The sequence below is a fragment of the Akebia trifoliata genome, chromosome 2 (genome assembly GCF_017979445.1).
Source record: "Akebia trifoliata isolate Shusen 1 chromosome 2, ASM1797944v1, whole genome shotgun sequence".
Taxonomy (NCBI): Eukaryota; Viridiplantae; Streptophyta; class Magnoliopsida; order Ranunculales; family Lardizabalaceae; genus Akebia; species Akebia trifoliata.
Window position 1 is genome coordinate 20,515,946 of NC_141376.1, and position 4,535 is coordinate 20,520,480.

At 36.8% G+C, this 4,535-nt stretch overlaps 1 pseudogene; it reads right to left on the reverse strand.

Annotated features, from left to right (window-relative positions):
- Positions 1–1,000: 1,000 nt before the first annotated feature.
- LOC147409893 (ADP/ATP translocase pseudogene) lies at positions 1,001–1,737 on the reverse strand (annotated as a pseudogene).
- Positions 1,738–4,535: the final 2,798 nt, after the last annotated feature.

Consider the following 4,535-nt stretch of genomic DNA (forward strand, 5'->3'; position numbering starts at 1 on the left):
TAAATCCTAATCTTATTGATACGCGTTTATAAGGAATACAAAAAAAAAATTATAATCCTACCAATGCACATGAGCAAATAAGAAAATAAAAATTTTATTAAAATGTTTTCCTAATCTTATTGACATGCGGAAATGAACAAAACATATAAACAATGCATCTTGTTCAAAACGCGACAAAACATCACATGGTATCAAAGAAGAAAATAAAATCATCTTATAACCACTTCTATGATGATCATAACGCCAAAATTAACATGAAACTTCAATGTGGATGGGGGTAAGTTTAACATACAAAAAAAAAAAAGTAGAGAAAATAAGATATAAAAAAATAAAAATGAACTTACCTAAGAATAGCGGGTTAGTTCCTTCAGGTATGACTCAAAGATCAATGAGTAGTCGCTACTGAGAGGTAGACGCAATTATACATGCTGTAATAGTGCTGTAACAGTAACTTTAATAGCCCAAGCAGAGAAGTGGGCACCTTGGGGCGTTGTATTGCGGAGGAGGTAAGAAAAAGAATGCAACAAGGGCTTCAGTGGGCTGTGAGTCGATCTAGGAGGTGTTGTGGATGCTGTGGAGAGAAGATGCTGCAGATTTAATGAAGATGATGGAAGGGATGCAATGTATTGTGATAATGAAGCACTACGTCATAACGCGCCAAAAACGACTGCCCCTACAGTTGCAAAAAAAGTCGTTTTAAAAAGAGTGATTTTTTAAAAACGACTGTCAAAGACAATCGGAAAAAACGACAGTAAATAGGGACATAGCGACGGTAAAATAGGGATATAGCGACGGTCGCCATTTACACCTGCCCCCCTTCAGATGTTGCTGAATATTGAAGATACCCCTATGTTTTGACATTGATGACATAGACTCCAACTAACAATATAAAAAGACCCAAATGCCCCTCGTATTCAACTTTCATAAATCTAACTAAAAATCATTAATGATCTCCCACTCCTATTTCAAATCAACACCCACATTCAATTGAAACTTAAAATCACAAAGAATAATTCTGAAATAGCACACCAGAACCTGTAACTGCACGCAAGATGTTTGCGCCAGCACCCATAAAGAGGGACTTGGCCCCTTCATTCTTGAGAATCTGAGAGAATGCATCCAATGAACTCTTCTACTTGACCGCCTCTCCAAATGTTATCATCATCCTTCGACGTACTGTATCAATAGGGTATGAGGCCAGCCCAGCCCCAATTGTGATCCCCATCCCAATAGAAAACTTGCTTGGAAGCTATCTTGCAATCACCATACACAATAGCACACATTGTCCAAACTGTAAACATATATAGCCACTAATTACAAAAACCAAAATACTAATATTTCTTCTCTGTTTCTACTGACCTGCATATCACCAACCAACAAAATTGGTTTTAGAGAATCATACATTCCAAAGTAGAGCCCACGGTACACAATAATCCCAACACATGAGATGTTAAACCCACGGTAAAGCCCAGCAATGCCATCGGATTTTATTGTCTTCCTGTAGACATCAATCAAACCATTGAACTGCCTTGCACCACCTTTCTTTGCAGCCTTAACATCATTAACCAGACGTGTTCGGGCATAATCCAACACAGCATTAGCCACATCAGTTGCCTCAGCACGAGTTGGTCGCAAATTATCAACTATACTGTCCACAACATGAGTAACCACTGTAGGCTTTCCAGCCATGAAAAGTTTGGTGTGGTATGTGACAGAATAGAGATATTTGCCATTCATAGTTGCAGCTCATCAAGAACATTTAAGATCATGGCATTTTTAACAGTTTACAAACCAAAATAAACAAGTAAATACCAAGTTTGCACAACAGATGAAATCAGAGGGCATTGGGCTATGCTGAAAATCTATCTTAGAATGCAGAAGTACCAACAAGTGACTGCATCAAGAAACAATAATTATAATTAATTTCCCAACAAAAATTCTAACACCAGAACATAATTAATTATTCTGCTTCAAATATACAGCAAGTGAATAGTCAGCGAGATTTACCTACGAAGTATGAGACCAATAACAAGCATCTCTCCATCCTGTGCATGATCTACAACCTGGATCCAAGACAACAACATTAAATATAAGTTAATGACTGTGGCAATATAAACAGTATAGACATGTCAATTTATTGGATTTGTAGGAATCAGTGTGCCTGACACAATATCGGTGTTGGTCACCCAGACATGTCCCCATATGTTTGTCACATTGCTACATAGTGCTGGTGCTCAGATCCTATCACATGATTTTAAGAACTGGAACATTCAATGCAGAAAATATTCCATTCCTGGATGCCTCAAGATGGGTACTGATCAGTTGGGGATCCATCAAAACACATTCATGAATTGTTTCCTATATGCAGGAGCATCTGTCTTGAGGTCACTCACAAATCCACCATAGTGTATTTTTTCTACCTTATACATCAAACAGACCAAAAGAGGATTTCATGCTTTAATTTTTTTTGAATATCTTCTTGCATTCAGAAATAGAAAAATAAGACATGGCTGAAGTGATTCTAACCTGTGAATAACAATAGAACAAGGAGGCATTTGGAATTCGGGGCCACCATCACAAAAACTGAAATGAACCTTCCACAAAGATCAAAACTGATGTTTAAATATAAATAAGACAGCATCATATCTATCACAGTTTCAAGCTCTTAATTGCAAAGAAAGAATTAATACCTCGTATGCATGTGGTATTTCTTGTCCAGTAATAACTAAACGCATCAGTGCATGGCCAATTTCTGGTTCTGAAAGACATGGTTGGTTCTGCCCACTTCAAGAAGCCAGAAATTCTCCACAAAAGAGGAGCATGTCCTTCCTCCTTTTGGGAATCCATATATCCTCCACGACGTGCATCCAATAGACCCTGGCAAAAAGCACAAAAGTAAAAGCTACAACATATATTTAAACATCAGGCCCATAGATAATCCAACAATCATTTATGGGGCGGGCAATCAATGTTGTAACATCTCTAAACATGGGTATGATGAGATGGAATGAGAAAAGTAAGCTATGTACGTTCTCTGCCCGAGTGACCGAATGCCTTTTCAGAAAATATATATATCATTCCAATTACGTAATAGGAACTTGATTCACCTGGCAATGGTCCATGTAAATGAAGAAAGAGAAGTTACCTTCAGAAAAGATTCTGTAAGAATTTGAGCAATACTAGCTGGTGGCTTGGGATGAGTCTGCACTAGGAAATTCGCTTCCTCGAACGAATCTTGCGCTTTAAGAGAAAGCAGTTGTAGCAATTCAAGTGGCCGTTTTCCAAATGCTTCAGAAAATGAAAGACCCAAGACATTGGCGGCTTTCACAACAGCTACTATTCTTTTACACAATTCTCTCCCACAATCTTTGGTACATGAGTTTGCTAAACCCTCCAAGACCTGCAATTGTGTGACAAATATGTGATGCTACTCCACTAATGTAAATAATTTGGAAAAGATCCATAATCTTTTGGGGAATTCCTTTAATCATATCAAGACGATCAACACCTAACATTACCTGCCCACTCTTAAAAATTTACAATAAGCAAACAGAATAAACAAATAGACTACAAAGGATATTCATAAGAAATAATTCAGGAAATTAATGGTCTGAAATGCGTCCATATCAAGAAAGAAAGAAAGAAAAAAATTCCATGTGTTACTCCACTGAAGACAGAAAAATCGGTTATGCATGAATAATGGGAACCGATGCAGTTATCATTGTAGCAAGCCAATAAAAATGAATATCGGGAAATGAATCTGAGTAGGCGAAACATTTTAATCAGTCAAGCTAAGAACAAAATCATTCTATGTAACAAGAACATGGACACGGAGTGAGCGTTTGACACCAATACTGGCTGTGCAACACACTGGCTTTGAAAAATCAGAGACGCAGCAAGTCCCCAGAGTTTAATTAAAATAATAATTTTAAATTTGAAAATAAAATAAAATAATGATACAGGATCAATTGTGAATCTACAGACCACAACTCCTAGGCTACACTTTAAATTAGCACCTTCATATCTGTCACACATGTAGTGAAACAGATAAGAGCTTGATTCTGAAACTTGTCTGGATCACGGTTAAAAAAGAAATCCTGGTTTAAAAAGTAACTGAGTTGTTTTTATATTTAAAGAACAATTTTTTGAAGAGAGATTCCGCCATGTGTCTCCAATCCTGTGGCCAATCGTATTCGAAAGGCTGTGTACTTCAAAATACAATCAGCTAACTTTGACAAAACAATTCTTAAATCCCATACTCAAATGATAATAATGACAATTAGTTCCACACGTTTAGTAAGCTTATGAGATTATTAATCATATCAAACAGCATGTGGAAGTGAAAACAAATGCATACTAGTTCATCGGAGGTAGACAGAAAACCATGTATTTAAAAATGGCTACACCAATTGCTAAGTAAATAATCATGGTATGATATGAACTTCAATCAAGATGGATTTAATTTTAAGAAAATGGGGTACGAACTTATAAATACGACACCCATACCTTCCGGCCAGAAAATCTTTCCTTCAATT